The sequence below is a fragment of the Arvicanthis niloticus genome, chromosome 9 (genome assembly GCF_011762505.2).
Source record: "Arvicanthis niloticus isolate mArvNil1 chromosome 9, mArvNil1.pat.X, whole genome shotgun sequence".
Taxonomy (NCBI): domain Eukaryota; kingdom Metazoa; phylum Chordata; class Mammalia; order Rodentia; family Muridae; genus Arvicanthis; species Arvicanthis niloticus.
The window spans coordinates 76,305,346-76,328,736 of NC_047666.1; the positions used below are offsets into that span (position 1 = coordinate 76,305,346).

The 23,391-nt window shown below is 37.8% G+C and overlaps 1 protein-coding gene across 7 annotated transcripts in view; it reads left to right on the forward strand.

Annotated features, from left to right (window-relative positions):
- The first annotated feature begins 4,464 nt into the window (after positions 1-4,464).
- The window catches only part of Pik3c2g (phosphatidylinositol-4-phosphate 3-kinase catalytic subunit type 2 gamma), a 340,028-nt gene continuing 321,101 nt past the window's right edge, over positions 4,465-23,391 (forward strand). For 6 of the 7 annotated variants that reach the window (XR_013112697.1, XM_076940715.1, XM_034512004.2 and 3 more), the window contains exon 1: positions 4,466-4,615. The gene's annotated coding sequence lies outside the window, so the exon portion shown is untranslated. Of the gene's footprint in view, positions 4,616-23,391 lie in introns of all 7 variants that reach the window. The other variant, XM_076940719.1, reaches the window with a different exon arrangement.

The following is a 23,391-nucleotide window of genomic DNA, read 5'->3' on the forward strand; positions in this document are numbered from 1 at the left end:
AAACAAACACACAAACAAGTAAATAAATAAGAAAAAACATGCATTCATGCATATCCATCACACATACAAATAGATAATTATAGATTTTTTTCCATCCACATCTTCTGGACACTTCTTGGACAGCCTTTTCAAGATGTAGACTTCCTTGCAAGTTTTAGTTTTAACTAGAAATTTTCAAAATAACCCTGATCTTAGGTTTTTCTTCCCGTAGCTTTGTCCACTCGTTGCATCACTGAGAACTCCTTCCTAAGAAATATGAGCTAGACTCATTGCACCCAATTTTTTTAGTTAATAGATTTTTCATCAGTTCAAATGTAAATGTCAACTGTATGGAAGTGCAAGCTTTAATGCAACTATATATATATATATATATATATATATATATATATATATATATATATATTAATGAGTGGAGCACTTGCATTTACCAACTTGTCGCTACCCACGTCCAACCCGCGGAATAAGGCAACGGCAACCGTGTTCTTCTTCAAGCGGTTTATTCAGCTATCCCTGTACAGCGCGCTTCCTCTCTCTCCTTCTCTTCTCTTGTCTTGTCCCTCTCCCCAGCTCCCACAGTCCCTTATAAGCATTGCCTTGATCCTATCAGCAGCTGCCACGAAGTCACTGCTAATTGGCCACTCTCAATGATTCAAGGTGGGGTGATCGGGTAACCACACCTCTCAGCACATACAACTCCATATATGGAGTTGTCTTTTCTCTCAAGCAATGCCTATGCCAAGTGCCACTTTGTAATGGTGAGAGTGGAGCCGCTTCCCACACCTACTGTCTGCCACTGTAACAAATACCTGAGATAAATTCACTCAAAAGAAAGAAGGATTTAGTTTTATCTCATGGCAGTTGGCTTTATTCCTCTGGGCATGGAGTGAGACAGAACAGCATGAAGGGATTGTGTGACAAAGATAGTTGCTCACTTAGTGGTGGTTGGGAAAAAAAAAAAACCGTCAGAGTGGAAGTGTTTGGGATCGCAGCAACACTGCAATGTCATGCCCCCAATGTGCTAACTTCCTCCCACTAAACCTCGCCTCTTAACACTAACCCTTAACATGTTAACCATCTCCCACAGCACCAAAATGACAAGACTTAAACACATGGATATTTTATTAAACATTTCAGATTCAAGATACAGAAGCACTTGTGTTATATGGAAGTGTGCAGAGGACAAAAACTGTATATACAGAAAGATATTTTAGGCGGATGTGAGCAAGATTGTCAGCAGTATTTACAGAAATAGTGTACAGTATCATGTTCCCATGAGGTATATGACTCATTGTGGAAGTCAGAGATTCTTATAAAAACTAAATTTATTTCTAGAAATGATAAACAGGCTGGTCAGGTGGCTAAAACGTTATGAGTATGCGTTGTTGTCGCAGAGAACCCAAATTAAATTCCCAGCATCCACATCAGATATTTCATGTCCTTTGTAATTCTGGTTCTTGGAAGATCTGGTTCCTTTCACCCCCATGGACAGCTGTAAGTACATACACAAAGCCTCATACCAACACACAATACACAATGGTAGAGTGCTTCCCTACCTGTATTGCTGGCGGCCCTCCCTGGCCTTTTGCATTTCAGAGCTGATGTGGAATACACAGATAATTAAAAGCCAAAAGCCTGATGATCTCTGTTCTTTGTAACTCTTTCTAACTGTACAGGATGCAAGATGGCTTTTGGAAACTTGACACTCTCTTTCTTAGTCTACGTCTGAAAACTGCTGGCTTCTTTTCTTTTTAACTCTCTGTGCTTAAATAAGCACAGGGGAAACTTACTCTTTAACTATCTTATTATTAGTGCTTAAATAAGTACTAATTTCTAGTGAATTAACACAGGCTATTTAGCACTGTGGAATTTAGGCTTATTGCCCGACCTTCTTTCTCTGGTGAGTCATCCAGGAGCCCCTTCCTGGACAGGCAAGAGGCTTGGAGCTCATTCACTATATTTTAGAACAGAGAAAAGAAAGAAAAGTAAAGACATCACTTGCACAGACAAAACACACACACACACACACACACTGAATGCAATGGAAAATGGCTACACTACCTTTCTTTATTGGTTTCAGCTTTTTATAGCTTTTAAACAAAAAGTTCTCCATGTAAGAAAGAATTACCTCATAGATAAAATGTTACAAAACAGGGGAGTTACAGAAACGTATCAATAGCAAGTTCAAAGCAGTGTTTCATAATGTAGGCTCATTATAAGTTCCAAATAGCAGTTTCTACATAGCCTTGCCTTATCACAGTGCATATCTATGGCTTCATCCTTGGACTGGAATGTTTTTCTTTGAACACAAATTCATCTCAAGCTTATTTCCTTTTTGGTGTAATAATGAAAGCTCATTATAGTTCTTACCATGCAGCCTTTACTTATTATTATGAGGAGTGGACATATTCTGTTCCTGGTTCTGACTTTACTACATCTTTCTAGCAAAACAACTAAAATCATCTCTTCAAACTTTTTAAGACTATTTGAAGTAAATTAGGCATTCTGTAACATCATTAGTTCATCTAAACAGCATTAATTCATGAAATTTTATCTTTATGTTGATCTGCAGGAAGTCTGCTCAGTAGGGTAAGGAATCCTTAGGGTATGCAAAGGTGACAGGAAATGCATATCAGATACAAGAAGCAGTTCTAGAATGAAGTCTCTTGGGGCCTTGTTTCTTAAAGTTCATGCATCAAAGACCATGCAAAGATGGTGGGCCACCTCCAGGAAGGTCACCAGCTAGCCTTAGCCTTTCCAAGATGGCTCCTAACAATGCATGAATCCCTAGATATGATTCCAAGAACTACGTCAATTACATATAGGATCCTTTACTCTCCTCACTCCAGACAAGAAATGCTAGCTCTGATGGTCTATGTTATCAACTGACACATGCATTTAAAAGCCAAGTTTTTATGAAATGATAACTGTATCTCCAAAAAACAAAAACAAACAGAGGATAGTTTGGTCAGAGAGCTGAATCAACCCTCTTTAGAGTGAAAAGGACAGTATTTTTTCCCTTAAAATTTATATGTATTGTTTACTTGATGTATGTGTGTGTGACTGTGTAAAAGCATGTGAACCTCACACGCAAGTACATGCTGTGTCCAGAAAGGACATCAGATCCCCTGGGGGTGCAGGCTGTGATGAGGTGCATGTGAATGCTTTATGAAAAGCCTAGGTCCTCTCCCAACTCAGCAAGTGCTTTTAACTGCCAAGCCATCCTTTTAGCTTCAAAGATGCCATGTGTCACCATTGTCACTCAGGAACTAGCTAGACAGACTTTAGTGTTGGGTGCCTGGGGTACTCAGAACTGAAAGAGTCAGATTGTTATTTCAGGAGAAAGAACTGACCAAACTCCCTGCCACCAACAAAAATCAACCTTTGGAGTGAAATGTTAAATTCTGTAAACCCTGTACCTATCACTCTGAACTTTTTATTGCCTGAGAGATTCGAGGTTTAGGTCACTGGTGAACTTATCAAATGTGACTAGTTTGGCTTGTGAAGTGAAATATAGTAATATTTAGAACATGATGTGCCCCAGTAAATCTGACTTTTTCAAATAAACAAAGTTCCATGTTTCCAAGTCATAGAAGTAAGTAATGTTAGAAAATAATTAATGATTTTAATATAATTCTGCATGAGCTATTTATAAATTAGATTACTGTTTCTATGCTGTAACTAACGTTTTAGCAATTACTACTTGATGACTTGTATAGTATTAAATAATAATATCCACAAAACCAAAATCACTAGTAAAATAGTAGTCTCCATCCAAACAGATAATGCAGAGAACCTGAGTATAAAAGTATATTACATTTTGAAAAAATCAAAACAAGCCATTTGGAATTTACATATTAATCATTTTCATAAAGTTTAAAAATTAATGCCAACGTGTTCCTTTGTTTATGACACAGCTTGTTTTTTTTCTAAAATGTCTAATTATTTCATCATGTGGGACTGGATAATGATTTTTAAGTTGAATTGACAAGTGTCTGTCTTACATGCTCTTCTATTTTAATATAATTTAATTTCACATATAGTATATATCAAGCCATGGAAGCTCTCTTCAATGATGTTAAACTTTAAGATTTTTTTAAAATTGTCATCAGAAAGTTTTCAGCAAAGCTGAGTAGAACTCTAAACCTGAAGAGAGGAATTAAGTCAGTAATCTTACAGAGAATTCAGTCAGAGACTAGAGCCATAATCACAGCAACATCTGTGTAAGAGTCTCATAGACTAACAGCATATAAAAGGCCTGGCAAGACCCCGTTTTGCTGGAACTTTCATACCTCGTCTTGGAAGTTGGTGAAACAGCAAGGTTTAAACACCCATGTTATTGTTACCACCCGTTGCCTGCCCGGCTAAGCTGCAGCAAAAACAGGTGTTGAAAGGGTCACAGGAAAATTTGAGAGTAGTCGTACCAGTCACCTACGGTGCTCAAACAAATCATGGGACCGTGCAGTTTTATTTGTGCAGCAGCTGATAAGCTAAGACAACAGTGAGCGAACCCCATTGCTGATTAGTAAATTATTACACACAGCCGGAGCTGCCGACTGCGCCCTCGGCATTCCTGGTGGCGGAGGAAGAAAAGATAGACCGGGCAAAACCCATGAAGGTATTGTGTACTGTGGGGCCTTGTAATGGAATTGTCAATGCGGCGTTTGCTAAAGACAGTTGTAGAATTTCCAGATTCGTGCAAAATTATGGTTTCTTAAATGAGATTAGGAATCTATAAACAAAAATTCCCTTTCTGCTCTCTCACTTCTCTGGGTATGGACTAATTTCCAACACTGTCTTCAGGAATACCATCTGAAAGGGCAGGATAAAGCAAGAATTATCACTGCCATAATTTAATTTTTGAGGTTCATGGTAAAAATAAAATTTAAAGGCTCAGAAAGGTCAAATTATATGTCACGATAGAACCTTACTTTCACCTGTTCCAAAGTACAACTCGAGTGTAAAGAAAGAATAGGGTTCCGTAAAAGAATTCAAGCTACTGATGACGGCTGCCGACGCTGACTCTGCGAGCATGTAGAACGGAAGCCCGGTCATGATGGATGACTGCTCCGCTCTCAAGATGCCTACGGGAAGACAATAATGTCATTATCCCTAAGCTGTCAATTATCACTTTGCATCTGTTAGTTTGTGAAAGTGGCTTCCATGTGAACTGCACAGTCCCACTGGCTGTTATTTCTCTCGCAGCCAAACAGAATTTCAAATCTGAGAACTTTCTCTGTGTCTGATACAAACTTTCATTTCACTAATGTGAGTTAAATTCTACACACTGTGGAAGATATCTAAAGATACTCATAAAGCACATTTTATTAATGTTCCAGATATTACAACTGATATTATGACTTAGTGCTGATATAAATAAGAGTGCTGTAAGTTTGCAAAGGTCTGGGTTTCAGAAACACTAGATATTCGCACATAAAATGAACAATTTATTAAAGTCAGTGTTTGAAATATATACAAAGAAAAAAGTACAGAATTCTGACAGGCAACTAAATAAAGTTAAAATTCATAAGAATAAATAGGTGAAGTGCACATGTGTGAGTGTGTGTGAGTGTGTGTGTGTGTGTATTAAAAGACAGAGACAGAAATAAAAAGTAAGAACAAAAAAAATTCTCAAAGTTTCAAAATTCTTTGGAATAAATTTGCTAACATATTTAGTTGTAAGAAGTTAAAAGTTATTTCCAGATTAATGACAAAATAAATTTCAAGCGTAAATATGTATTATATGTATATATTACAGTTAAAGTTACAAATTTGAGGCCTCCGGAAGATTGAGTTCATGAGAATATGGCTTTGGTTGCAGCGTACACAAACCAGTCAGAACTAAACAAATTGAAAGTGAAGCACAGCGAGTCCTAAGTACAGACGAGTGGGTGTTTCCAGAGCAAGGCAGAGGTGTGACTACCCTTAGGGCAGATTAGCAATGAGACGTGACTGACTGAAAGGACCGGGGTAAAGAGCAAACCTACACCACGGTAGACCTGGAAGCCAAGAGGTCAGCTCAAGTGAGTACTTGTTGTAGAAGCACTGAACACTCTCGGCACAGGCAGCAAGCAGACTGTGCTCCTTCCTTTAGCAACTTGACAGTCTGCGCAGACTCTGACGGACAGGTCAGTCTGTGATCTCCTCCCATAGGCAGACTTCCATGGAAACTCAGTGATCCCCACATCTTTGTTTCGCATATTGTCATGCAAACTAACAAGAATCAGCAAACTCTGTATAGTACATAATCTTACCCCCATATTTCCCAGATAATAATATGATGGTCTGATAGACTATTATTAATATGACGGAGGGAAATGAGAGTTATGTCGAACAGAACGTATACTCAATAAATCCAGAGAGGCCTTGATTCTGATGTGACTTCTGCGTCCTCCCGATGTCCTTAAAGTGTTTGGCACAACAGGTCCTTACATTTTGAATATTTTTTTCTCAAGTCCCAACACAAATAGAACACTCATTTTAAAGACTGTATTTACTGCACTACATTGCTTACTCAACCCCAGTAACTTTCCAACATAGAAATTATTAGTGGTTCCTTTCTAAATGCTCTTATTTTTCTACCAGAGACATGCTCTTTTCTAGAATGCATAAAATGGACGTACAGTTCAATCAAACCAGAACTCTTAAGAAACTGCTTGCCTGAGGTTTTGATCTTAGCCATTCTGATTGCTGTAAGGCAGAATCTCAGGGTTGTTTTGATTTGCATTTCTCTGATCACTAAGGACTTTGAACATTTCTTTAGGTGTTTCTCAGCCATTTGAGATTCTGCTGTTGTGAGGTTTTATACCTCATTTTTAAATTTGGGTTGTTTGGTTTTTTGGTGGTTAGCTTCTTGAGTTCTTTATATATTTTGGATATTAGCCCTCTATCAGATATGGGGCTAATGAAGATTTTTTTTTCCCAATCTGTAGGTTACCGATTTGTCTTATTGGCTATGTCTTTTGCCTTACAGAAGCATTCCAGTTTCATGAGGTTTCATTTATCAACTCTTGATCTTAGAGCCTGAGCCACTGGAGTTCTGTTTAGGAAATTTCCCCCTGTGGCAATGAGCTCAAGGCTCTTTCCCACTTTCTCTTCTATTAGATTCAGCTTATCTAGTTTTATGTTGAGGTCCTTGATCCACTTGGACTTGAGCTTTGTGCAAGGTGACAAATATGGATCTATTTTCATTTTCTACATATCGACAGCCAGTTAGACCAGCACCATTTATTGAAAATGCTTTCTTTTTTCCATTGTATATGTTTGGCTTCTTTGTCAAAGATCGAGTGACCATAAGTGTTTGGTTTTATTTCTGGGTCTTCAATTCTATTCCATTGATCGACGTGTTTGTCTCTGTACCAATGCTATACAGTTGTTATCACTATTGCTCTGTAGTAGAGCTTGAGGTCAGGGATGGTGATTTCCCCAGTCGTTCTTTTATTGTTGAGAATTGTTTTCACTATTCTTGTGGGTTTTTTTTTTTTTTTTTTTTTTTTGCCTTTCCAGATGAATTTGAATTGCTCTTTCCATGTCTTTGAAGACTTGTGTTGGGATTTTAATGGGGTTTCATTTGATTCTGGTCATGAGAATCAGGAAAGGCCAACTGTCTCCTATCACAGGCAAACAAAACGAATGTCTTGTAATTAGTGAAAACCTAGTAACTGTTGACGTGCTGGAGGTCAGCTTGTCCTAAATGGTGCTTACCCTGACTTCAGAAGGCAAGCTACCCTCCACACTAATTCTCCCACCCACAAACGAGAAGCAGCCAACTAGAAACTGGAGAAGCTCTTCGTGTCCACAAGGTGGCGCTCTCCAACAGTTAAAAGCAGGTTTGCTTCTCGGAGAAAAAACAGATGCAAGGTCATTTACAACCACCTTAGATGAAATTTGGAAAACGGAACACAGACTCGCCCATGTTTTCCTCTCTTCAAGCAACGTAAAGCTATGTATGCTTTCCCTTTTCTGTGATTGTACTCGCTGTCTGGAAAACACCAGTACACAGAAGTTCAGATACTTCAAATAAGGAAAATAGACAAATGAACGAAATTGGTATTATCAAAAAAAAAAAAAAGTATCAGTTTGATCCAAGAGTATGCCGATTCTGTTTTGTTTCCTTGTCTTGCTATGCTCGGCTATTATATCTGTATGAATGTCATTTTGTGTCATATAATTGCCCACTAAAATCTATGTGATGACCATAGAAATCAGATGACCATCGAAACTTATAATTAAAGTCAGTAATCAAAAATAAGAATACAAAACTTCAGCTGTAGGGACATAAAGAAAGCGAGGGGGAAAGATTATTTATTCTGAGAAGAGAATAAAATTTCTAGGGAGACAAGTGTGGCACCGACTTTAACAAATTGTTCTATGTGCAAAGGTCTAGCACGTCCACGGAGCCTGGAACTTTGCAAACACGCAACTCTCATCTATGTAAGTTCTATAACTTCACAGTGATGCTCCAGTTCACTCCTCCCAAGCCCTACCACTACCACCCTTTTCATGGACCCCTCTTTCTGTTAATAATCACCCGTGTCTGTTTCCTCAAGGCAGGAATTGCATGACCAACACCCTTTTCCCAAAATATATAAAAACAAGGTTTGGACTTTTCAAATGTAACAATCAGATTCCTGCAATATTTAGTTTCAGTATACCATAAATATTCACACCACACCTACATTTTAGGGATTGAGAGGAATTACCCATACAAAACCAGTATTTTTTCTTAAATAAAAAATAATGTGGGTATTCAAAGTATGTATGATATTCGGACAATAGGCATGTCTATATCCCTGAAACACACCCCTGAATACCATAAACTATTCTACTGTGTGAAAACATGCACCCGTGTTTACTCTTCAAATGCTATTAAAATTATAGTTATTTCCAGAGAAAGTATATTTTAGAGAAGAAACACTCAGTTGAAAATTGTAAGTATGACTTGCCAAATAATAATGTTTGGAAATAGGTAGGTTTAATATTTTTTGGTCATAGACAAAAATATTACAAATCTATAGGGAATATAGATTGGTCCAGAGCATGGGCTAGGGTAAAACTGTCATGATTTCAATTCTCTAACTGCCTATTCTCACAGGCAAAAGGAGGCAAAAGTCCTACTCTTATTTCGTTGCTGTTATTGTTTTATTAGGTAGTGTGTACACGGAGATTTGTGAGCTGTAAAATGCCACAGGAGTGTGATCCTGTCCAGATACAGAACACTTTAGCCAACCCATGAAGACCTCCCACAATCATCCTTCATATAAGCTCCATCTCTTTCTCCAGGGGCAGCTGCTATTTAATTTTCTGCTGATAGGGTTCAGAACATGCCACCATCCTCATTACGACATCTGACGAGCCGTAGAATTAGGAAAGTCACCCTCTGACCTTCTCCTGACTTCTAGTCCTCAAGTAGATTAGACAGTAACATTGGCCTTTCCTTCAAAGTAGAGTATAAGACTCACACGCCGGAAGAAATGTCTTTATCTCTAAAGACACAGGGATGGAGGGACAAATGAGACTTTCTGCTTATTACTGTTAGCTCAGACTGTGCTGATGTCGAGTCACATTTCTACAGAGCTACACCCTCGCCAAACCTAGCCAAACATGCTGACGATACACAAGTGTGTCTGTTTCTTTGGGTCTTCATTTATGAAAGATTCTATGCCACTAAAAACTTATCAACTAAATCTGTCATCCTCACTCTTGTTAATCTGTCTCCTACTAGGTAACTTTGACAGGAACCATGACATAAAGAAATTACATCTTCTCCCTTACATGATCATCCAATTTTATTTCCACTTTTATAGATCTCTGAGATTATCCTGTCCAGATAGTCTTTCATTTACTCTGACAGGCAATGAAAATCCTGGTGCCCCAGTGTGTTCCTAGGCTTGATCAAGTATATAGAATGTACGAGTGGATTATCCCTGTTCTTTGACTAAAGGGAATCATGAATATGCATCATACTAATTCTGGAGCTGCAGTTATAGTCTGTTCTCTTGTCTAAAGACTTGAAATAATCTTTGTTTGTTCTTGTCCAAACACTAAAATAATTAGGGTCTGGGCCTAATTCCTAATTCCAAAACTCAATACTGGACAATAACATTGCAAAGTTTTCAACTGGATGCACTCTTCCTGAACTATATTTTTAGAAATAACTCATTTCCATAGAGTTTAAAAAGCAAAGAGTATTATAGATTTTTCACATTTCTTTTTGTTATTAACTGTTGGGTATCAAACACAGAACTTCAAATTTTCGTAGTAAGTCTCAATTTGTTTATGCAAGTAAATGTTAATAGAAAAGTATTTGACCCTGTATATGTAAATTAAAGTAGCTAATACAGCTTTAATCTGAGTCTGAAAAAAAAATACAAGTGGAACACTATAAATTAGACCGGATTTCTCCTGTGTGTTCTTGCTCTCCGGTAAGAGCCAGCAATTGAGTTTTCTTCTCGGCCCCAGGTCTCCACACATCCACAGGAAAGCAGGGGTGTGGCTTAGGGTCAGGGTGAAGACAGAAGGAAGAGTACACAAGAGGCCTTTGAAGAGTTGTCGGTTTCTATGGAAGGAAAGGATCAAAGTTGCTAAGGATCAAGTTGCAGCCGATTCACCAGAGATCCAGGATAGCACATCCCCACGTGCACCTCTGCTTCATACACATGCTCAGTATTAAAAGTCCCTTGCAGGGAAAGGGAGACTAAGATAGAAGAAAAACAGACAATTTGATCGTTGCCATTTCTCAGTAAAGTACAAATCCTATTGGAAAGGTGTTTTAAATATTCTCTACCTGGGCAGAGACATCATCCCCTTGACTGAGTGGCACATTCATTGTCAGGGTAGGGGAGAGAAGCATTTATTGCTCCTCCTGTCTCCTCTCCTTGAGATCCTTTGTGCATGTAACCAGAGAAAATGAGTTGCTTGTGGCAGCTTGACTGATCCACACTTCCCCTAGTAGTGTCAATATTCAGTAAGTGAATATTTACATTAATTTATCTATTACACTCTGAAAACTACTTGTTTACCCGATAGTCACCGTCTGCTGACAAAATGACAAATCATATCTTCCTTCGGGCTTTACACACCTGTCTCTGTTCTGTAGACAGCTTTAAAGGTCAGGCACACACTACTTTTTCCAGATCAGTGAGATTCTCACAAAAACTTAGCATTCTTCCAGTCTGGTTGCCAACAATCAGATCCCTGAACAAATAACCACAACAAAAGAGCTAATTCCCAGGCAATGTTGTGATGCCTTCAGATTCTCTTTCTCTATTTATTAGCTTCTTCATTTAGAACACTTCGCTCTCCCTCAATTTAAGGGTGTCCATTTTGAAGCTATCTGAAAATATTCATTCAGATAAGAAAACACCATCCTTAATCTGACTCTTAAAACCAGACTGAACTCAGTAACTGATCTGCTTTAATGTGGTTGATTAAAGACTCCAGAGGAGTATTTGTTGCTAAAGCTCCTTGCCTAAAGTCATGTTTTACGATGTTTTGTTTCGTACAGAACAGTCAGTATCAGTCTCTAGGCTTTTAGAATTCAGACTCTATTCTGCATGGTTTCTCTTAACCTTGGGAGTCGTGTCTTTCATTATCATACGGGAGTGCATTTTTCATAAGAAGCTATGTTTATTTTGAAGGTGTTTGTGTGTATGGGGGGTTTTGTGTGCATGTATGTCTGTGTACCATGTGCATGCAGTACCTGCAGAGGTCAAAACAAGGCAGGAGATCACATGGGACTAGAGTTGCAGATGGTTGTGAGCTGCTATGCTGGTGCTGGGATGAAACCCGAGTCCTCTGAAAAGGGCAGCCTAGCCTCTGAACTGTAGAACCGTATCTTCAGGACCCAAGTTAGGATTTATTTAAGATTTGGATGCTATTAAAACAAGCATCCAAACAAAAACTGTGGTTTTAAACAAAGGTTTTTTGTTTGTTTGTTTGTTTGGTTTTTGTTTTTTTTTTTTTTTTTTTTTTTTTTTTTATGGGCAGATGTCTCGTTAAACCATTGCTAGCCAAGTGGCAGGTGGCTCAGTACAGCTAGGTCCTTTCTGACATCCTATGGCTGCATTCAGAGCAGAGGATCAGCTGCTACCATTATACAATGGTCAGAAATATAAGTGCCAGGATTCTGTATGTGCTGTGCTCAAAAAGGAAGAGTAGCCATATACATAAAAGAGCCAGAGAACGAGTTGTAGTTTAAAGACTGATTGATTGATTGATTGATTGATTGATTTTACTTGTATGAAAATACCATAGCTGTCTTCAAACACACCAGAAGAAGGTATCAGATCACTTTAAAGGTAGTTGTGAGTCACCATGTTGTTGCTGGGAATTGAACTCAAGACTTCTGGAAGAATAGTCAGTGCTCTTAACCACTGAGCCATCTCCCCAGCACAGACACCAGTTGTAGTTTAAATCCCAATGTCTACAGCTTAGAATCACAGCAATGAATCTCATCAGAGTGTCAAACAATCAGCCAAAACTCCATCATGAAAAGAGATTAAGGATATGCCATATGGGTGACACTTCACAGTCTGATGTGCTACTGTATTAATTAGAAAAAATCTAAATAACTACAGCATGAAAAAAAATGCATCTAACACAGAAAATCAAGTGTTTTCTAAGTGTTTCTTCTCCTGAATGTCAGGAGTTGGGTTTTCTAAGCTGGATCAGAGCACAGTGAAGATAAAGTCCCGAGTCTGAGATAACCCCACCCACTGGAACTGTAGCAATGTCCCACTTTAAAACTAAGTCCCAAATCAAAAGACTGGATGGAAGTGTCACTCCTGCCTTTGCTAAGGTGCACTCCATTGTGCATATTTCTGGGCTGGACTTCAGTGTACCTTTCATGTAACTGGACAAGATTTCAAAATAAAGTGATTGGATTAATTTCAGTGATGTATATACTCTTGGCTTGCACTAGTCTTAGGAACGTCAGTAGCAACTTCTTCTTCCTTTATCCTGCGTTTGAATACATTGTACTTTTAATAGCTTAAAAGTTCTGGTTTACAAAGACTTTATATTCTATTGATTCTTTACCCTTCATCCCTAGCTGAAATGAAAGAGAGGACTAATAACTTTCTTTTTAATATAACAGCAGTGTGGCTCACAGTTGGTTTGCAGATAACTTTATCAAGACAATTCCCTGTCTTTTTCATTTTCCTATATTTAAAATACAGATGTATAACCTATAGCTTCACATTCATATCCCACTGCCTGTAATTTTCACCAAGGCATTGAACAGTTCAGATCACATTGCAAGCATGCTGAGGTGCTAGGCAGAGGTTGTGTGTAACACATTCAGGATAGCATTGGGATTGCCTCTTCTATTGACCACACACTACCTGATAATAACCAGCTGCTGAATGCCCACTGGTTTCTGTCAGAGTATGTTATTTAGTGGATAAGTTTCTGCTCCAAAAGCTTCTGTGCAGAGACATTAAGAAGAGAATGAGGGGTATGCTGAGCATATAGAATATATGCTCCAGGCAGCTTCAAGGTTTGATCACAATTCTTTGCATTTAGTCTTAGAAATTATTGCCAACTTCTTTCCCAAGTCCAAGGCCAGTGGTAATGTCGTCCCCAGACTTAGAGCAAGAGTGGAAGCATCTTGAATGAAGACTCTGATTTGCTATAGAGTGGGGGAGATGACACAGAAAATCAATTATGTACCTTGGCATTGGTGCTTTAAGTCAGATTCTGGAAACTTTTTAGGAAGATACTAGAAATTTTTGGATTTGCTACCTTTAAAGTTTTTCTCTTGTCAATGAAACACCAAAACAAAAGAACATAAAGTACACATAAATGATCCAAAGATAAATCCATCCGGCAGTGGTATCACATGCTATAACCCCAGCATGCACCTGTGGGGAGATGGGAGGCAGGACATAAAGAACTGTATGGACCAAACAGCCTGGCTTACACAGTAATGAAAAGGCCCTATCTCAAAACATGGTTGAAGGGTGAGAACTCTTCATATACATATACATACACACAAGTGTAGATATGCTTACACATATATACATACATGCACATATATATATATATATATATATATATATATATATATATATATATATATATATATTTGTATATACACACACACATACACATGTGTGTATATATATATATATATATATATATATATATATATATATATACACACACACACATATGCACACGCGCACATGTGTGTGCAACACAGCCATATCCACTGGGAATGGCAAGAATCATGAAGCCACCACAGCCACTTGACACAGTTCTGGCAAAGCTGAGCCGATTGCTGCAGTTGTTGTCCTTCTATCTGTAACTTTTGGGTTTTGGTCTTTGTGTGTTGCATTCTTGGGGACTTTTCAGCACTATGATTCATTTTATGTCTTTTCCTGAGGAAAAAATATGTCTGAGCCTTTATAGGAAATTCCTAAGATTAACTTTATCTGGCCACTATTTGGAAGTCTTCCTTATGCCCTGGAGATAATTAAGCACCAATAAGTAATGAGGTCATTACTCCAAGAATCTTCTTGGGGTATTTATCCTGAGCAAACTCAAACAGTGTAATTGGTGCAGGATAAACAGAGACAATTGACAAACTCTGACTGGCCAGGAGACTAGGTTACAGACTCAAGGTCCTTTTTATACAGGCTTAAAGATCTCTGAAAAATGTTGTTTAAAGATGGGAGGTCTTACAGGGTACACCACTAGAGAGATAGAACTCAGTAAATAAGAGAAATTGACTATCTATTTTATAGTATAGATGATAGAAACATACAGTAAAAGAAGTTAGGTATTAGTATTTGTTATTCATAAAAAGATCAGTTCAGATATTTCCTGTGTGTCTGGAGCACTTTAAAACTTCAAACACTGGCAGCCTAAAAGCAGGCTGTCATATAATAAATGTGTTTGCCTTGGAGGAGACATTCTTTACCAACTTTAAATTGGACTTATAGGACTGAAAGTGAGAATAAAATCTGTTCAGGTTTGTATTTTCTAATTGTGACTGAACTTGTAACCCTAGACATACAATGCAAAGCCAACCATATGTTCTGTACCATTTGGATAATCATTAGACTGTCTGTTCTGTGAATGTTGTATAAATAAAGAAGCACCTGCTTGCTAGTCTGTCAGGGCAACAGAAATGGCCTAATTGCTAGTCAGAGCCACAGAAGTGGTCTGATTGCTAGCAAGTCAGAGCTGCAATATACTATGACCCTCACCTGACTCCTTCCCTTCCCTGCAGACTTCTTATCTCCTCTTGAGCCTGTCAACAAGGACCCTGAGACCCTCAGCCATGGAAAGCCCTGTCACATACACATACATATATACATATACATACACATACATACACATATGCATTCAAATATCCACAAATGCACACACATATACATACATATATATGCATGCACACACATATATACCTATACATATGAATATACCTATAAATTTACATACACACATGCATATACACACACCACATTGCCCTTGCATTTAGTATGAAATCTCAGAAATACAATATGATTGTTTTGTCATAAATTTTTTGTCTGAAAACCAAGTGGCCTAATTGCAGATGCAAGAAATGGTAACATTTAATTTTATACTTAAAACAAGATATGAAAGAATAAATTACAGAAATAGTATAACTGCAACTTGATTTTATAGTTAATAAAATGCAATAAAATAGTTAAGAACACGTGTTAAACAAGGACATTTATTACATTGAAGGGTATATTTCCAAAGGAAACAAAATGAAAGGTTAATTTCGTGTCCCTTCCTGTTGATAAATAGTTGCTATCAGACTGATTTAACCATGATATTACAGTTTACTAAGGTTAATGTTCTTGTCTACTCAGCCCAGCTTCCTTAGGCCATCTGTAGACTGCATGCAGCCTTACCTTAATGCATGATAAGAGATTTACAGGTATAAATACTTACAGGGTTCAGGGTATTTCTTATGATAATTTCCAGCTTAAAAATAAATAGTGCACAGAAATTTCCCTTTTCACTTACACGGATAATAAATGCTGCAGGTAAGATCATCGTGAGTCACCTGGGATCTGTAGACTTCTGTAGAAGCAGCTCAGAGTAAAATGTTTCCCTGGCATATGACATATGCAAGGCTCTGGTTCAGTCCCCTTACTGAAACATCACAAAAGAAAAAGACAAACATAAAGAATGGAAATTGGAATAACAGCCAAAGATAGGATGTTAGCATTTCTCACATTCTTTCCAAGGTTAAGTTAGCTCCCACTCTAGGACTTCACTTCAAGAGGCTACTGGGACTTGGTTCTCCCCCACTCCCAACTACCCTCCTCCTTAACACTCCTCCTTTCCCCTCCCTTTCTCTCTCCCTCTCCTCTTCCCTGTCTCTTCCTGTCCCTCCCTCCCTCTCTCCCTCTTTCCCTCCCGCTCTCCACTGCTGCTACTGCTCAGTTCCTTTGAGAGGAATGAATTTTCAATCATGATGTTCTGTGCACTACGGGCCCAGCACAATGAGTCCAAGAAACTATGGACTACAGAAAACTCCTGAAACACTGAGGTAAAATAAGCATTGACTCTTCAAACCACGGCTACACCACATTATGATAACAGAAAAGCTGCATGCTTATCTATTCATAAGACAAGGTACGCACGGGAGAGGCACAATGTTGAAACACAAACATTGTAAATCTTCTCATGGGCAGCTTTTAAAGTGAACATAATTTTGAAATTTCTGTGATCTGTGTTTGCACCCAAGAAATCCACTCCTAGGAGGAACTGTAATAAAGTTAAAATTAAGACAAAAAGAGGAAAGGACAACAGATGGCATTCTACTGCCTACGTCCCGATTTTGGCTGTGCTTCCCTTACCTGGAGCCAGGTATGTCCTGACTGGAGTTATCTCAAAGTTTCCACACAGGGCTCAATTCAACAGCATCTCTGCCCAGCCTATTTCATTTCAGTCTTTGAAAATGTTTTTGCTTGGGAGTTGTTTCTTTGTAAATTCACTGTGAGTTCCGAGGTGAAGAAAGTAATGTTTATCATTTTCTAAACTTAAAATAAAAATGAACACGTTGATTTGTAATCTCTTGGTGGACCAGACTTACAGACTCCCCTCAGCCCCGGCTCAGGAGACCAGTGAGTCCTTCTCTCTATATGCTGAAAGGAGCAGACGTGATTTAAGGAAGAAGATGTCTACCTTATGTCTGTATTTCCCACAATAAGTCTCTGTATCCCTCCCACTGTTGGGAATCGTTAGGCATAAATTCTTCCCAGCACACAGAAGCTAATTCATTGTTAGGGTTGTGGCTGTAACCTTGAATACTTCATGTCAGTACAAACCCTTCTTGCCTATACGGCCCTCCAGGCTGATGAAAACTAGATTCTTAAACAAGCCAAACCAGTCAGGCAGGGACACTTGTTACTAGCCGAAGTGTTGCAGGCAGCATGTGTGATAGACCTGTGTTCCCTTCCATGAGTCCTGAAGAGAAGTGAGATCATGTGCAGCTTCAGAGAGGGATTTGCTTCAGGTAAGAGATCCAAATGAAATACTTCCTGTCTTAAACACACTGGAAGATGAATACAAATAATACAAATGTATTGTTGCTTTAAACTGTTAACAGGTTGTGTAATGTTCTTGCCATATTTTGCAATGGAGATGTAATGCTCTCTAAACTAACAAGCTGAGCCTTCCCTGCTTTCAGTCGCTCCCCCATACCTGCTGATCTCTCTCCCCCTCCTGCTCCCTTTCTGTTTCCTCTTCTTGCTCCTCCTCTCTGGTTGGTACATGCCTGACTCCATTGATGTTATTTGTCATGTCTCCTGAACTATCTTAAGTCTATATTGCTGAGAATGACAAGCTATGCTTAGTCATAACTGCCGGCAGTTTCCTTCACGTTCATACTTTCCTGTCTGCTGTATCCCCAATGATCCTGCAAAGAGAATTTATTCAATAGGAGTGTCCTAAAAACCTGGCAGAAGGTTGTGGGAAGAAGAGTGGTTTCTGTCAACTTCTGTCTGGCACTCCTGCTGGGATCTTGCTGTCTCTTGGTTTCCAGCTTCTTTTCTAGAAAACTACCAAGGACCAACAAGTGTTAGTGCATGCCCCAATTCCTCCCCTGTCTGTCTTAGCAAACAGTTGCTTTTCTATTGCTTGGGGATTGAAAAGGGAAATGAGATATAGCCCATTCCTTAAAACTAACCCTTATATGTGGCATATGTACAGTGCACATTTTGGAATGAATTGCCAAATGCAAATTTGTCTCAGGTCAGAAGCACAGGGAGAGAGGATGAACACACGCCACACCCATATGCAAGGCTTTCCCAGTCCAACTCAATGTCTCATTCCATGACATGCTTCTTGTCCTCTGTCATGTCTACCTGCATTTGGGAAAACTAGGAAGCAAGTCAGTGAAATGAACATAATGTAACTGAACTATGATTGAGCTCAGAGAGAAGAGGAATTGGAGGGAAAAGGAGGGGGAGAAAGAGAGAGAAAAAAGAAGAGGGAGAAAGGGATAGAGGGACAGAGGGAGAGAGGAACAAAAACTGAGGGAGAGAGGGACAGAGACAGAGCGAGAGAGGACAGAGAGAGGGAGAGAGAAAGGAGGAAAGGCAAAGTGAGACAGGGTGAGGGGGAAGGGGAGGGAGAGGGTGAGGGAGAGAGGAAGAGAGGGAGAGAGGGAGAGAGGGAGAGAGGGAGAGAGGGAGAGAGGGAGAGAGGGAGAGAGGGAGAGAGAGGGAGGAAAGCAGAGAACCATCTTTATCCAGTACTGTAGAACGGTGATCACTAACTCACTGACTGTAAGTCCCCAGACCATGATTTCCACAATGTGTCATCATAACTGATTCCAGTTTTCATGAGGCAGCCGCCCCTAATAAGCATAAATTAATATAATTCTCACGATGCTTAGAAAAGAGGACAAGTCATTTCCTAGTTATAAAATTTTTGCCTGTTTCCAACTAAATTATCGCTTTTATTCCAAATTTATGACCCCATGAAACAACATGCAGATAGTCATCACAAAAAGAATTTTAATTCATTACTTATAAATATTTTCAGACAATCAGTCCTTAGCAATAATTCTTTTGTGAATAATATATGCATTTAAGTCATTTTCATGATTTCCTTTTCTGCTGAATATTTAATATTCTGTCTTCTATTTTTAATATTTATCTTTAGTTCCAGATTCAGGGTATAAGTGTTGTATATCTCTGAACTTACACAAACCAAACTTTTTTTTCTTGGAAATTTTATTCCTAGATTTTTCAATCTTTGATTTCCCCCTTTGTTAATTTTGTAGGAATCTTTTGAACATTTAAGAATGTGATTTTTTTTTACTACACCAGATTTAGCAGGAATAGCCTCTTTACTGGCTTTGGATTATATTAAAGCTAGCCAAATGTGCTGTCAGATTCTATAAGTAATACTTGTTTTTAGAAACAAAGTATGATAACTAATCATTTGATACAATATCCACATATGGCCAGTGTATCAAACTAATGAACTGAATTTGTTAGACTTTCTGTGTTACTAATGATACTTTGCCTGATTTATCTATAGATCTAGAAAAATGGATTTATTGGTGCAACAAAGGTTTGACACTTATATTTTGAGAACCTTATTTTTAGGCCCACATCTAAAGTGTCAACATAGCAAATAGTACTCCCTTCTGAATTCTACATGTTTTTCTGTAGCCCTGTTTTCTCTATTTTAAATATAACTGTAGAAGCTCACTGCTATGGCTTTTGTTGCTAATTACCTAGGATATCTTTCTATGTTTCTAATTATAAGAAATCTTTATGCTTTTTTTCTAGTATATCCATAATTAATTTTCCATTTTGGTAAAAAACAAATACAACTTAACGATCTGCAGGTTATATACATTGTATGCATTTGCTTTATATCTATCTTTTTGAAACATGTGTGGTTTTATTTCTTTATATATTGCTAATTTATGTAAATATATAAAGTATATAAATAAAAATATGTAAATTATTAAATATATATTATATTGTTATATATTGTGTGAGCATTAATATTTTTATTATACAACATATGAAAAATATAATTATCACTAATTAATATACTATATGTTAGTATATATCTATTAATATGTTAGTAATATGTATTTTATTTCAGTTAACTTAAGATATGACAATGTATGTAACAAGCACACACTCACATTAAAGAATTCTTCCAGTTTGATTGACTTATGTCTTCTGATATGACTGGTAAGAAGTGACATTCCAATCTAAAACCTTAACATGAGTGTGTTCTGCAGAAGCCTAAAACTATGGCTTTGTTTCTTCATGAACAATAAAAGAGATTCTGAAATTTGGATACCCAGACCTAGCTCATCTGGATTATCGGCTGTGATCTAATTTCCAAATCTGGTGACCTTGAGAACTGTCTTCCTTAGAGTCTACACAATGACATACTTATCTCATAGGAGTGAAATAAGACTGTAAGCATTGATTTAGTTCTCTTGTTGCTGTGTGTACAGAGAACTTCTGTGTAGTCCTGTATGTTCATATGTGCCTAGGGAGTCATCTAGAAGATTCTTTAAAGACGTTAATAGAAAATGTTTCTTGATTTGTACTTTAATAGCTTGGTCTGTGGTTGAAACTATTCCTCAGTTACACACTGGCCATTTCCAGCTTTCCCACAGACTTTCAAGTTCTTTCGTTGGTACACAGACTTAAAAAATGTTATGAGAAAGATTTTAATCAATTTTACATTACTTTTATACAAGAGCATGGGAAAGTCTTACATGGGAAAATGTAAGTAGCCACTCCAATACTACTTCCCATTGTATTATGCTCATGTGGTGGAAATCTCTCAATTGATATCACACTCACACACACAGAGAGAGAGAGAGAGAGAGAGAGAGAGAGAGAGAGAGAGACAGACAGACAGACAGACAGACAGACAGACAGAGACAGAGAGTATTCCTTTTCTAGCTCATGTATAGCATGTTAAATTATTTCCCTGACACCTTTACCATTTGTGGAAATTTTGAATACCATATAAGCAGAAAACCCTTGTCTGTGACACCCAATTTTGTGTGCCCTTTTCTTAAACGTCAAGAAGAAGTATCTATGTTCTTCAGGTAGGACACCAATGATAAATCTGTCCTGAATGAGTTTTTGCATTAATTAACTAATTAATTTACATCCAGATCACAGCTTCCTCTCTCTCCTCTCCTCCCATTCCTTCTCTCTCAATTCATCTCTCTACCTCCCCTTCCCTTTCTCCTCAGAGAAGAGGTGGCCTCCCATGGAATCAACTCATCTTGGCCTATCAAATTGCAGTAGAACTAGGTGAATCTTCTTCTATTGAGTCTAGACAAGGCAGCCCAGTTAGGGAAAAAAGATCCAAAGGCAAGCAACAGAGTCAGAGACAGCCCCTGCTCCTTGTTAGGGGGTTCCACATGAAGACCAAGCTGCACATCTGTTACATATGTGCAAAGGTTGTATGTCCAGGAGTGGTATAGCTGGGACTTGAAGTAGAACTATTGTCTATTATATGAGAAACTGCCAAATAAACTTCCAGAGTGGTTGAACAAGTTTGCACTCCCACCAGCAATAAAAGAGTGCTCCCTGTGCTTCACACCCTCAGTGGCAAGAGCTGTAGTTTTGGATCTGAGCCATTCTGACAGGTATAAGATGTAATCTTATAGTGGTTTGTATTTGCATTTCCCAGATGACTAAGGATGCTGAATAAGTCTTTAAATGCTTACTAGCCATTACACATTCCTCTGTCAAGAATTCCCTGTTTAGAATGTACCTCAGTTTTAATTGAATTATTTGCTTTGTTGATGTCATATTTCTTGGGTTCTATATATATTCTGGATATCAGCCCTCTGTCAGATGTATAGTTTGTAAAGATTTTTTCCATTTTGTAGGCTACTCTTTGACCCTATTGACAGTGTCCTTTGTCTTACAGAAATTTGGCAGTTTCATGAGGTCCCCTTGATTAATTGTTAATCTGAATGCCTGAGATGTTGGCATTCTGTTCAGGAAGTTTTCTCACATGCCAATGTGGCTATTCTCTATTTTCTCTTTTATCAGATTAATGCATCCTTTTTTACATTGAGATCTTTCATCCACTTGGGCTTCGGTTTTATGGATCTATTTGCATTCTTCTATATGTAGATATCCAGTTAGATGAGCAACATTTGTTGAAGATTGTTTGTTTTTTTCCAATGTATAGATTTGGCTTTCTTGTAAAAAATCAAGTGTCCTTAGTTGTGTGGGTTTACTTCTGGGTCTTTGATTCAATTCTATTAATCAACCTGTCTTTTCATGCCAAGACCATGAGGTTTTGTTTTCCTAGTGCTCTGTAGAACAGCTTGAAATCAGAAATAATTATGACTCCAGAATTTCTTTTATTGTAAAAGATTGTATTAGCTATAATAGTATTTTTGTTTCCCCACATGGAGTTGAGCATTATTCTTTCAAGGTCTGTAAAGAATTGTTTTAGAATTTTGATGTGGATTGTCTGAAATCTCTAGTTTGCTTCTGGTAAGATGGGCATTTTTAATATATTAATCCTATAGATCCAGCAGTATAGAATATCTTCTGACATCTTCTTCAAACTCTTTCTTCAAAGATTTGAAGTTCTTGTTATACAGGTCTTTCACATATTTTGTTAGAGTTACATCAAAATATTTTATATTATTTGTGGCTGTTGTAAAGGAAATTATTTCTATAATTTCTTTCTCAGCCCCTTTATCTTTTATGTAAGAGAGGACTACTGATTTTTTTAGTTAATTTTGTATCCAGCCACTTTGCTGAAAGTGTTTATCAGTTGTAGGAGTTCTCTGGTGGGATTTTTAGGGTCACTTATTCATACTATCAAGTCATCCTGCAAATAGTGATACTTTGACATCTTTCTAATTTGTATTCCATTGATTTCCTTTAGTTGTCTTATTGTTCTGATTAAAACTTCAAGTACTATATAACATAGATACAGAGTAGAGAATTTTGTCTTGTCCTTGATTTTAGTGGAATTTCTTTAAATTACTCCCCAATTAATTTGATGTTGACTATTGACTTGCTGTATATTTTTATGATTGTATTTAGGTTTGTACCTTGTATCCCTGATCTCTCTTTGACTTTTAACATGAAGAAATGTTGGATTTTGTCAAAACCTTTTTTTAGCATCTAATATTGTAATCATGTGACTTTATCTTTCAGTTTGTGTATATGGTGGATTATGTTGCTGTATTTTTGTATATTGAATCATCCCTGCATCCCTGGGATGAAGCCTGCTTGGTTGTGGTGGGCAATGTTTTTTATATGGATTAAGTTTGCAAGTATTTTCATCAATGTGTATAAGAGAAATTGGTCTAAAATTCTCTTTCTTTGTTGAGCCTTTGTGTGGTTTAGTTTTCAGGGTGACTGTGGCCTTATAGAATGA